We start from the raw sequence: 12887 nt of genomic DNA, 5'->3' as shown, positions 1-12887 counted from the left end.
ATCAGACTCCTTTCACAGAGTTTTACAGCTGAGGTAAACAGAGGCCTGACATATTTCCACATTTAGAGTAAAACTCTGGGGGTGAGGTGGGAATCCAGATCTGTCTTGGCTGACTAAAACGTACTTGTCCTATAGCACCTGAGGATTGTGCTCCTGATCTGGAAGGGGTAAGAAAACTTGACTGCAATCTCCAATGTACTGACATCTAGTGGTGAAATTTTACACACTGTAACCTTAAATACACAGCACAGATGAAGGTGGTGAGTTGCAAAAAAGGACAGCTCCGCCCCCTTTGGAGGAAGCAAAGGTAGTCTGGACACGTCTCCATCAAAGAGGAAAGAAAAAAAATGAAGAGAGAGTAAAAGAAAAAAGGTGAAGAAACCCCAAGCCTGCCATGTCCAAACAGGTAGAACAGAAAGCCTAGAAAAATTCAATTTTGGATAGAAATTGATTTCATGGATAACATGATATGTTATACATGTGTCATAGCGCCTCAGTTTTTACTAATTCCACACTGTCTTCTACTCTTCAATCTGGCTATAGAGCCACTCATTCTGGTATGATGGCGCCTGTGTTCGGCCTTGCCGCTGCTGGCTGCAGTTTCCCTCGCTCTGCTACACTGCTGTTTCTGACTGCCCTGCTCTCCTTTTTCATCTCTGATGTATTGCCTGCCTTAGTCTGTGATCGTCTGACACTACTCTCTATTCGCTCCTCTATGGTGGACCTGGATATCTCTTCTTCCCACAATGGCTTCATCCCCCCCTCTGTTGCCAGTGTCTGGATTTTTGACAGCACCCTTTTGGATCCACGCAAATCACAGCGGAGGAGAGGTGAAAGAGCAGGTGTCCAGCTGAAATTTAGACTGCTCTTCAGACGAGGATTAGCGGGTAAGCGACGTCGAGGATTTCTGGTCACCTGTGCTCAGACTGCTTGTTCGGAGGAGAATTTGTCTTCCCTGTCCCTGCTGGATTTTGCAAGGCCTGGACTTACGAGATCGTGTTACCTTAGGAGTGGTCATCCAGGCTTTCCGGTTATATACTATGATCGTCACGGATCGAACTCGCAGATTCTACGTCCCCTAAAACGGGTCAGTGTCAGTATTTGTTTGACTTATTCCAGGTTGAGCATGGTGCTTCTCAATGCCTGATCTATGACAAATAAAAGGTTCTTGTTGGACGACTTTCCGTGTCATGGCACAGTGAGTTGACGCGTTTGGTGGCTGCTCCCCACAATCTGGATAGAAAAACACCGAAACTCGCTAACAGACAATTCAGCTGAGCAAGGCGAATGCAGTTGGTGAGGAATAAGGCAAAGGGAACTCAAAATGCCAAGGGGACAGGACAAAGCCACTTCCTCCCCAAAAACAAATGCTAACAACGCAACAGGACAAGCTAACATGAGCTCCGATATCATAGCTAGTGACTCGGCTGGTGAGCTACTAAAAGCTATCGAATCATTGAAATCAGAAATGAAACAAGATAACGAAAGGCTGACAAAAGACATCAATCCAACATGAATATAAACTAAAATGGAACTCAAATAAGATCAAATATTTAGGTGTCTATCTAACCAGTGAATTAAGCACATTATACGAGGCAAATTATGTAAAGAGTAGCAATGCAATTCAAAAACATTTGAGTAAATGGGCTCCACTTGTCATGGACCTCAGCTCAAGAATAGAGGTAATAAAAATGAATGTGCTTCCCCGACTACTGTACCTATTCACTTAATTGCCAGCAGTGTTGGGACTAACGCATTATTAAGTAACGCGTTACAGTAACTACGTTATTATTGTGGTAACGAGCACGGTAACTAGTTATTATGCCAAAACCGGGAACACGTTACTCGCTACTGGGATTTAGATAGGCTCGTTACTCGTTACTTCGTGTGGTGGCTATCACGGAGCTTCCACAGATTCAGTAACATTAGCAAGTGGTGGAGGCAGCAGGTGGATGAAGGAAAAGGGAGGCAAGAGGAGAGACCCGAAGCAGCCGCCGGTCCGAGTGTCAGGTAAACTGAACTTCAGGTAAGAAGTTATGACCTGCAGTCCATCTGGGTCAGATATAAACCAAGTTTAGGTGGAGTTTATTTTAGTTGTGCTGACTTTTTCGTACTGCGTGCTAGCTAGCATGACAGAGTTTCTATACAGCTGGGTGGTGCTAATTTACTGATGTTGAACTTTATTTTGTTCATAAGGTTAATTATTAGAGTTGCCAACCGTCCCGTAAAAAACGGAATCGTCTCGTATTCAGAGAAAATATTGCGCGTTTCGTGTTGAGGTGAAAAGGAACAGTTTGTCCCGAACTTCAGCTACAATGAAAAAGGCACAAAGCTGGAGTTACTCTGTGTTTACGCTGCACAGCTGCCTCTTCTCTCATTCTCCCCCCTCCCTCTCCTGTTTCTACTTCAATCATGAAACTGATCAATGATCAGCTGATCGTCTCTCTTGTTTGTTTATCACTTTGCGCCAGAAAGAGGAAACCAGCGGATGTCGCGGTAAACAACAGCAGCACGTTTAAGCTTGATCAGCTGTTGTTAGAATTTATTTAATATTAATTTCTAGTATCAGCTGATGTTTGCTGGAGCCACAGCTGTAAACCTGCTGGTCATGATGCCGGTTTGGATATGTGGTGAGAGGGAAACATGAAGATGAAACCAGGAGATGTCCTTACTGGATCATCAGAGCTGTGATGGAGAAACAGGTTTACCTTTTAGGTCACATGGATGAGTTGAAGGGAAGTTATGAACTGTTTCTGAGAGACAAATAACACCAGGATCCTTTTCTACGTAGCTGACAGCTGGTAACTGTGCAGGGGCGGGTCTAGCAAAGTGTTGCCAGGGGTCCATGTAGGGCATTAACAGGGAGAGGGGGGCACAAAGAAATACTTTCTTATTCTCATTTAAAATGTCTCGCTTTTAAAAAAATAATTATCTGAATCTTAAAACAAACGATTGATAGATTGGTACATATATACCATAAGAACAGTGAACATCACTGTCACAACAGTGTTTGTTTTCATTCAAAGGCTTTATGATTTTTCCTATAATGGCGGGCTAGTCAAAATGCCCGGGCTGATTTTTTGTCCCAGTCCAGCTCTGTATGCAGCTCATCTGCAGTCTGGTGTTACCTACATCTTCCTATTCAGAAGGCAGAATTTCCGAGTTCTGAGTACAATCGAAAGCACCACGACTGCAGTTTTTGTGTTGGATGTAAAAAGCAGGCTAGGATAGAATCAGGCGTGGGATTTCTCTCGTGGAAATATGCACGTTATCATATCCTTTCTATTGGTAGGTGGCACAGTGCACTTGTGGCAAGTAAGCAAGCTAGAAGACTGGCAAAGTTATGGAAGCAACACATTAACAAGAGAATTCTGAGTAAAACCAAAGTTACTTTCCCTAGTAACTAGTTACTCTGAAAGTAACGAGTAACTTGAAGTAACTGAGTTACTTTTGATAGAAGTAACTAGTAATGTAACTAAGTTACTAATTTAAAGTAACTTACCCAACACTGATTGCCAGTCCATAGACCAGATGTACAATTTGGCAGATGGGATAAATTAGTTAGTAGATTTATTTGGAAAGGGACAAAGCCAAGAGTAAGATTTAAAATACTCCAACTAAGAAAAGAAAGAGGAGGACTCGCCCTCCCGAACTTCAAGGAATACTTCTATGCAGCCCAGCTGAGATATATTGTTTACTGGTGCTCACCGGACTGCACCTCAAAATGGAGGCATATGAAGATAAATTACTGTTCATCATATCATCCACAAGCAAGATTGGGAGAAGAAACTATACAGTCTACGCACGCAAATCCTATTATTGAATTCACTTTTAAACTCTGGTGGATTATAGCGACGAAATATAGAATCATAGAAGACTGTAAACTGCTGATTCGGCCTGTATATTCACAAAAAAGGGTACTCCTTCTTCAGTCGGCCGCAGACCTTTGGTCATGGAGGAGGTCTGGCTGTGGTGCACTGAAATTGGTTTCACTGTTATTCATTAATGGTTGAAAATTTTTCATCATTTGAACTACAGCTGGTTAAAATTGGAATCAAAGATCTGTGTTACTGTGCTGTAGTGTATCGTCCTCCTGGACCCAACAGTCCATTTTTAAAGGAGTTCAGTGACTTTTTATCTTCCATCTTGAAGCTGTGCAGATTGTTAATAATTGGGGATTTTTACATACACATTGATGATGACTCTGACCTCTTTGCCAGAGGTTTTCTTAGTATCATGGACTCTTTTCATTTCACACAGCATGTGTCTTTCTCTGTGTCTTCCTCTAAGTTCAGATCCTTCGTCACCTCTCTCACCTATGGGGTGCCACAGGGCTCTGTCTTGGGACTGTTACTGTTTCTGTTGTGCGTACTCCCTCTTCTGCAACTTCTTACCTCTTTTACAGATATTTTGTATTATTGTTACGCAGATAATATTCAGCTATATATCTCTTTTAGGCCACCTGATGTTTCTAAGCTTCAGATCTTGCAGTCCTGCTTAGATTCTGTTAGGGATTGGCTGGCTGATAATTATCTTCAACTAAATGCTGATAAAACGGAAGTCATTGTCTTTGCTCCTGAGAAATTTGCTCCACTCGTGGTTAAAAATCTAGGCCCTCTTGCTTCTTATATTAAACCCTCTATTAGGATCCTTGGTTTTACATTTGACCCAGCTCTGACGCTGGACACACACGTTACATCTTTGGTTCGCTCGTTTTTACCATTTAAGAAATATTGCTAAGCTGAGTCCCATTATGTCATGCGCCGAATTGGAAATGATTATTCATGCTTTTGTTTCATCTCGCTTAGACTATTGTACAGTGAGTGCAGAATTATTAGGCAAATGAGTATTTTGTCCACATCCTCCTCTTCATGCATGTTGTCTTACTCCAAGCTGTATAGGCTCGAAAGCCTACTACCAATTAAGCATATTAGATGATGTGCATCTCTGTAATGAGAAGGGGTGTGGTCTAATGACATCAACACCCTATATCAGGTGTGCATAATTATTAGGCAACGTCCTTTCCTTTGGCAAAATGGGTCAAAAGAAGGACTTGACAGGCTCAGAAAAGTCAAAAATAGTGAGATATCTTGCAGAGGGATGCAGCAGTCTCAAAATTGCAAAGCTTCTGAAGCGTGATCATCGAACAATCAAGCGTTTCATTCAAAATAGTCAACAGGGTCGCAAGAAGCGTGTGGAAAAACCAAGGCGCCAAGTAACTGCCCATGAACTGAGAAAAGTCAAGCGTGCAGCTGCCAAGATGCCACTTGCCACCAGTTTGGCCATATTTCAGAGCTGCAGCATCACTGGAGTGCCCAAAAGCACAAGGTGTGCAATACTCAGAGACATGGCCAAGGTAAGAAAGGCTGAAAGACGACCACCACTGAACAAGACACACAAGCTGAAACGTCAAGACTGGGCCAAGAAATATCTCAAGACGGATTTTTCTAAGGTTTTATGGACTGATGAAATGAGAGTGAGTCTTGATGGGCCAGATGGATGGGCCCGTGGCTGGATTGGTAAAGGGCAGAGAGCTCCAGTCCGACTCAGACGCCAGCAAGGTGGAGGTGGAGTACTGGTTTGGGCTGGTATCATCAAAGATGAGCTTGTGGGGCCTTTTCGGGTTGAGGATGGAGTCAAGCTCAACTCCCAGTCCTACTGCCAGTTTCTGGAAGACACCTTCTTCAAGCAGTGGTACAGGAAGAAGTCTGCATCCTTCAAGAAAAACATGATTTTCATGCAGGACAATGCTCCATCACACGCGTCCAAGTACTCCACAGCGTGGCTGGCAAGAAAGGGTATAAAAGAAGAAAAACTAATGACATGGCCTCCTTGTTCACCTGATCTGAACCCCATTGAGAACCTGTGGTCCATCATCAAATGTGAGATTTACAAGGAGGGAAAACAGTACACCTCTCTGAACAGTGTCTGGGAGGCTGTGGTTGCTGCTGCACGCAATGTTGATGGTGAACAGATCAAAACACTGACAGAATCCATGGATGGCAGGCTTTTGAGTGTCCTTGCAAAGAAAGGTGGCTATATTGGTCGCTGATTTGTTTTGTTTTGTTTTTGAATGTCAGAAATGTATATTTGTGAATGTGGAGATGTTATATTGGTTTCACTGGTAAAAATAAATAATTGAAATGGGTATATTTGTTTTTTGTTAAGTTGCCTAATAATTATGCACAGTAATAGTCACCTGCACACACAGATATCCCCCTAAAATAGCTAAAACTAAAAACAAACTAAAAACTACTTCCAAAAACATTCAGCTTTGATATTAATGAGTTTTTTGGGTTCATTGAGAACATGGTTGTTGTTCAATAATAAAATTATTCCTCAAAAATACAACTTGCCTAATAATTCTGCACTCCCTGTAATTCCTTGTTTACTTGCTTAAGTAATGCCTCCCTGGAACGACTGCAGGGTGTTCAGAATGCTGCTGCTAGGCTTCTGACAAAGCATCACAAATACTCCCATGTCACGCCCCTGCTGATTCAGCTGCATTGGCTCCCTGTCAAGTTCAGGGTCCATTTTAAGATTATAATCATGACTTATAGGGCCCTCACTAAATCGGCTCCAAGCGGTTCAAAATGCTGCAGCAAGGCTTTTAACCCACAGCAATAAATTTTCCCATATCACTCCTATACTAAAATCCTTGCATTGGCTTCCGATTGGGTATAGATATAAGTTTAAAATCCTCACCTTTACGTTTATGTCTCTACAAGGTGAGGCCCCCATCTATATCTCGGAGCTTCTCAAACCCTATTCTCCAAAGCGAACTCTTAGATCCACTGATAGTGGTCGTCTATCTATTCCACGGACTCGTCTGAAAACAAAGAGGGATCACGCTTTTCAAACCCTGGCTCCAATACTGTGGAACGGTTTACCCTCCTCACTACGCACCATCGACACGGTGGCCTCTTTTAAAAAACAGCTTAAAACTCATCTGTTTAGACAGGCATTTGGGTAATATGTTGTCTTATTTTATATTTATATTGTACTATTGCTTGTTTGATATGCTTTTATATTTCCTCTAATATTGTTCGTTTGACATGTCTTTATGTGAAGCACTTTGTAACAGCATTTTTGTCTTAAAAAGTGCTATATAAATAAATTTTACTTACCCTGCACGGTGTAGCTCCAACTTAAATCAGTGATCTTCTTCCTTATCGCCCCAGCAGGTCCCTGAGGTCTTGTGACCAGGGCTTGCTGGTTGTCCAGCATACTAGGTTAAAAACAAAAGGTGACAGAGCGTCAGCGGCTCCCAGACTCTGGAACTCACTCCCTTTGAGTTTGAGATCTGTGGACTCAGTCATGTCTTTTAAAAAGCAGTTAAAAACGTATCTAGTAAAGCGCTATACAAATGCAGGCCATTTACCATTTACAGGCCATCTGTTTAAACTTGCTTTTGGTTGATTTTGTTTTTTAGAGGTTGTATGTCCGTTTCTGCTTCTGTGAAGCACTTTGTGATTTTTATCTTGAAAGGTGCTATATAAATAAAATTTTACTTACTTACTTGCCATCGCACTCCGCAGCTGCGGGGAGATACTGGGATGTGGAGGAAAGCTATATATAGTTATTGTAGCTGACAGAGTGACATTACCTGCAGGGTCACAGCTGCTCACACCTGAGAAGGACAGATGTTCATGAGGATCTCCATCAACATCTGATTTAACATATTTTTCCCTTTTTTAAATTCTTGACTCGATTGGGAATATTTTGTTTTATTTTGCTGTAGTCGATAAAAGATCAACTCAAACACCTGTTATATTATTGATACATTATGATAATTAAGAACTCTGTTTATGTCCTAAATGTATCCAGATATATAAGAAAACCAAATCTGAGCCAACAGTTTAGAGCTATTTCCCACAGTGAGACACACACACACACACACACACACACACACACACAGAGCGTGTGAAAACATTCCTGGGAACGGAGCGTCTGTACGTAACCTTTATTCAGTTGCTAATTTTACACAACAATGCAACAATACTCACACACCCATTAGTGATGCAGAGAGGTTCACACTCTCAGAGCTGTTTCTGCTCAGCAGCTGCTCAGACTTCTGGTGTCGTCACGTTCACACACTTTAACCTGCTGAAAATGAACTCTGAGCAGAGAAGACTGACAAAACTGGATCAAAGTTGCGGGCTAGCATTAATATTCATTGAAAAAAAATCTTCCTCCAAATATAACAAGGAATCTTTTCTTATGGACTCAAACAAGTTTTGCTGAAAAACTGAATATGGAACAAGCAAAGCTTAATACTAAACAATATATATAATTTATATAAACGTATATATAACTTAATATTGCACACATGCAAAATCAAAATTCCAATTAAATAACACATCAGTGGAATTCATTTCTTAAATAAAAAAATATATTTGCAGCCTTCTGAATTAAATTTTATCATTTTATCATTTATCAAATTTTCATCATATTCTCCCACCTGTCCAGAAAGCTCCTGTTTTCTGCCTTTCTTTTTGCCATTTTGGGATAGGTAGCATGGCAGTATTTGCATGGTTGCTATGACTATGGTCAACAGAGGAGAGGGTGCTAATGGGTCCTGTCATGACTGACGTGCCAAAACACCAATAGAGCATTCTGGGAATTGTAGTATTAGCAGTACATTCACTGTATAATACTGGCAGGCCAGCTCTAATAGTAATTTTGTATGACTTCGCGGGCCAAATGTAATTAGGCTGCGGGCCAAATTTGGCCCGCGGGCCAGAGTTTCACACCTATGATATAGGAGATGATGGTCTTCTTAGTCACAGAGAAGTAGGAACCAGGAAACATGAATAAGCAGAGCATGCAGGAAGAGGAAACCTTTTGTGATTGGTGAGTCTCCACTGTGTGAACACAGGGTCGCTCAGACTAAGTCAGATCCTAAATGCTCAGCCCGAGTCTTTAGATGTAGTGAAATGGTTCCAGTCCCTCAGTTCACTTCATTATTCCCATCTGTTACTGGGTTGAGCTTTACTTTGACACATGTACCACAGCTCATCTTTGACATTCTGATTTAATATTCTTGTTTTTGCCATTATTTTTTTCATGATATTTTTTATATGTATTGAGTAGAGCTACTAGGGTGTCCTTTGCTGTGTAGACACACCCATCCAGCAGGAGGCACTTTGACTTAATTTACAAACAGGAGATCCTTGAATCAAATCCCAGATTTGGATATAATGAAGATTTAGACATGACCAAGACATCAATATTGGGTGAACAACCCTCAGAAGCTCCACTAGCGGTTTAATGCCTGGGACCCTCCAGCATTTGTTCTAGAACTGAAGAAGCTTCTCGGATCGGGTGCAAAGAAGTTTTTAAAGCTCTCAAGAGTACCGTGAGGTGGATAACTGAGGACATACAAAGACTTTGAAAGATTTCCCAACTCCAAGATTAAGAATGCAATTAACACTGTGAAGAAGATGGTTTCAAATGGTAACAGGAAGGCACTGCTGGGATTTGAACCCAGGATCTCCTGTTTACTAGACAGGCACTTTGACCAGCTAAGCCACAGCGCCTCCTGCTGTCAGGCGATCCGGTAATACCTGGTATTACCTGGTACTGCAGAAGGAGACGAGTTCAACTTTTTTAACTTTTGTGCACTATCAATGTAGGATATGGTCAAATAGTCCAACAAGTAACTTCCTGTTCCTCACTTCTTCAATGACCTCGGTGGAAACATCATAAGGTGAAGGAGAAGCTTTTGAGACTGATTCAACAGGGTGAGTCTGAACAAGTCCTCAAAACAACTCTATTTCCCTTGGCAAGGGTGGATTCCCGCACTTTACTGTCAAAGCTTTGTTTGTTTCGTAAAGCACTCTTTTGAATGTGCTCAATGGCTAACTGGTAGCTTTCTGCAAGACTCTCTCAGCTCTCCAGATCTAATTTCTGTTCACGTAGCCAATCGGAAAGAGACATCTGCAGCAGGGGGCATGGCCCAGCTACATCAGTTTGACAGAAATCTGCTGGTATTGCAGAGGCTCCAATAGCCAAACATTGTACTCGTGCAGACGATGGTACTGCTGCCTCCTCCTCAAGAGTTGAGAAATACTCATGTCTCTTGCATACTGCCTTTACTGCCTCGGTTGGAAAATCTGGCTCTTTGTTGCGGCGCAAGAGCTGTGCAGTAAAGCCTTCAATGGCATTTTCCTCATCATTAGAACTCTGATCAGATATATCACAGGCATGCAGATACGGACGTCTCAACAGCCCATCTGCATCTTGGTTGTCCTTCCCAGCACTATACTCAATGTCAAAATCAAAACTGGAAAGTACGGCCAACCAGCAATGCCCTACTGCGTCCAACTTTGCAGATGTTAAAACGTATGTGAGTGGATTATTGTCTGTCATCACTGTACATTTTACTCCATAGATACAGCGGAAAACGTTCTGGGTGACAGCCCACTTCACAGACAGGAAGTCAAGCTTGTGTGCAGGGTACCTTTGCTCGGACTTGGAGAGACCCCTACTGGCACAGGCAATGACTCTTAACTTGCTCTCCTGTTCTTGATATAGGGCTGCACCGAGAACATGGGCGCTTGCATCGGTGTGCACAATATAATGTTCTTTGGATCTGCAAACCCAAGAACAGGAGCTGTTGTGAGCTTGAGAATCAATGTCTTAAAAGTATCTTCAGCGGTTGGGGTCCATTTTTCGTGAAAAAGGCTTTTTGAGATCCGCACTGGTAGAAACCTTGTGGTTTCTGCCAGACAGACTGGATTTTCTCTTCAGTGGGAGGCAACCAGCACTTAAGTGATTAAGGGGTATTGCAAGCTTGGAATAGTCTTTTATAAACCTCCTGTAATATCCAGTGAACCCAAGGAAAGACTTAAGCTACTTGATGTTATCTGGTCTTGGCCAGGTAGTGAGGGCAGCTGGATCTGTTTTGAGCCCTTCTGATGATACAACATGGCTGAGATATTGGACAGATGTCCTGAAGAACTGACATTTCTCTGGCGACAGCTTTAAAGTAAATTCTTTCATCCTATGGAGGACCTTCAGCGATCATTCCTCATGGTTCTCAAGTGTAGCTGAGAAAGGAGTGACATCATCAAGAAATACCGAGACCTGACTCAAATTCCTGCTGCCTATACACTTTTCCATAACATAAGAGGAAAGTAGAACACCTCCTTATGCTGTTTTTAATAGAGAACTCTTCGGCATTTATTTTAACACAACACCTAACAGTCTTACCTTCTCTTATCAGTAACTCGAATGATTTGCAGAATCTTGACAGTACTTTTGGGACGAAAGCTCAATATAACCCTGCCTCACCCAGTTTCTATACTGGTCCATTTATGTCTGTTGTCACAGTTGCGCAGTTTCATGTTTTAGTAGACTTTCAGTTTTGATGTTTTTCATCTGCATGTGGTGCACAGCTGCTGGGGTGTCCTTTGCTAAATCTTTAGTGCCTCCAAACTTCAGATTCAACAGATTACTTCCTTTTATTTTGACATTGAGGAAAAGTTGCCTACACAGAATTTCTTATTTTGAAATAGCTCAACAGGCACTGCTGGGATTTGAACCCAGGATCTCCTGTTTACAAGACAGGCGCTTTGACCGGCTAAGCTACAGTGCCTCCTTCAGGGAAGGGAAAAACCAAGTAACCTCTGCAGACACAGTTTTGAATCGGTTTGTCACATTTTTCCCCACCAGCTGTTGGACAGTAGCCAGAGGTACACAGCTCAAGGCGCTGTGGCTTAGCTGGCCAAAGCGCCTGTCTCGTAAACAGGAGATCCTGGGTTCAAGTCCCAGCAGTGCCTTACCTCCCTACCAATGCCATTACATTTCATTAATGAGTGCTGATGGCGGGAAGCATTGGGTGTTATGCTTTCTCTCCTTCGTTTCCAAGAAGAGGACACAATGAAGATTTAGACATGCCCAAGACATCAATATTGGGTGAACAACCCTCAGAAGCTCCACTAGCGGTTTAATGCCTGGGACCCTCCAGCATTTGTTCTAGAACTGAAGAAGCTTCTCGGATCGGGTGCAAAGAAGTTTTTAAAGCTCTCAAGAGTACCGTGAGGTGGATAACTGAGGACATACAAAGACTTTGAAAGATTTCCCAACTCCAAGATTAAGAATGCAATTAACACTGTGAAGAAGATGGTTTCAAATGGTAACAGGAAGGCACTGCTGGGATTTGAACCCAGGATCTCCTGTTTACTAGACAGGCACTTTGACCAGCTAAGCCACAGCGCCTCCTGCTGTCAGGCAATCCGGTAATACCTGGTATTACCTGGTACTGCAGAAGGAGACGAGTTCACTTTTTTAACTTTTGTGCACTATCAATGTAGGATATGGTCAAATAGTCCAACAAGTAACTTCCTGTTCCTCACTTCTTCAATGACCTCGGTGGAAACATCATAAGGTGAAGGAGAAGCTTTTGAGACTGATTCAACAGGGTGAGTCTGAACAAGTCCTCAAAACAACTCTATTTCCCTTGGCAAGGGTGGATTCCCGCACTTTACTGTCAAAGCTTTGTTTGTTTCGTAAAGCACTCTTTTGAATGTGCTCAATGGCTAACTGGTAGCTTTCTGCAAGACTCTCTCAGCTCTCCAGATCTAATTTCTGTTCACGTAGACAATCGGAAAGAGACATCTGCAGCAGGGGGCATGGCCCAGCTACATCAGTTTGACAGAAATCTGCTGGTATTGCAGAGGCTCCAATAGCCAAACATTGTACTCGTGCAGACGATGGTACTGCTGCCTCCTCCTCAAGAGTTGAGGAATACTCATGTCTCTTGCATACTGCCTTTACTGCCTCGGTTGGAAAATCTGGCTCTTTGTTGCGGCGCAAGAGCTGTGCAGTAAAGCCTTCAATGGCATTTTCCTCATCATTAGAACTCTGATCAGATATATCACAGG

General features: G+C 42.4%; 4 non-coding genes across 4 annotated transcripts; 1 reads left to right on the top strand and 3 right to left on the bottom strand.

The window, feature by feature from the left end:
• Window positions 1-9465: 9465 nt before the first annotated feature.
• Window positions 9466-9539, bottom strand: trnat-agu (transfer RNA threonine (anticodon AGU)). The gene has a single exon. It is a non-coding gene; the product is annotated as a tRNA-Thr (tRNA).
• A 1986-nt stretch (window positions 9540-11525) lies between these two features.
• trnat-ugu (transfer RNA threonine (anticodon UGU)) lies at window positions 11526-11599 on the bottom strand. Its single transcript has one exon. It is a non-coding gene; the product is annotated as a tRNA-Thr (tRNA).
• Window positions 11600-11709: 110 nt separating this feature from the next.
• On the top strand, window positions 11710-11783 carry trnat-cgu (transfer RNA threonine (anticodon CGU)). The gene has a single exon. It is a non-coding gene; the product is annotated as a tRNA-Thr (tRNA).
• A 365-nt stretch (window positions 11784-12148) lies between these two features.
• On the bottom strand, window positions 12149-12222 carry trnat-agu (transfer RNA threonine (anticodon AGU)). The gene has a single exon. It is a non-coding gene; the product is annotated as a tRNA-Thr (tRNA).
• Between the last annotated feature and the right edge of the window lie 665 nt (window positions 12223-12887).

This window comes from Aulonocara sp. 'chitande type north' Nkhata Bay, linkage group LG13 (assembly GCF_057382095.1).
Source record: "Aulonocara sp. 'chitande type north' Nkhata Bay isolate Kocher_YH1m ecotype deep benthic linkage group LG13, A_spYH_male_GT1.1, whole genome shotgun sequence".
Lineage (NCBI taxonomy): Eukaryota > Metazoa > Chordata > Actinopteri > Cichliformes > Cichlidae > Aulonocara > Aulonocara sp. 'chitande type north' Nkhata Bay.
Note: the sequence above shows the minus strand (reverse complement) of the source record. Positions and strands in the feature narration are given on the sequence as shown.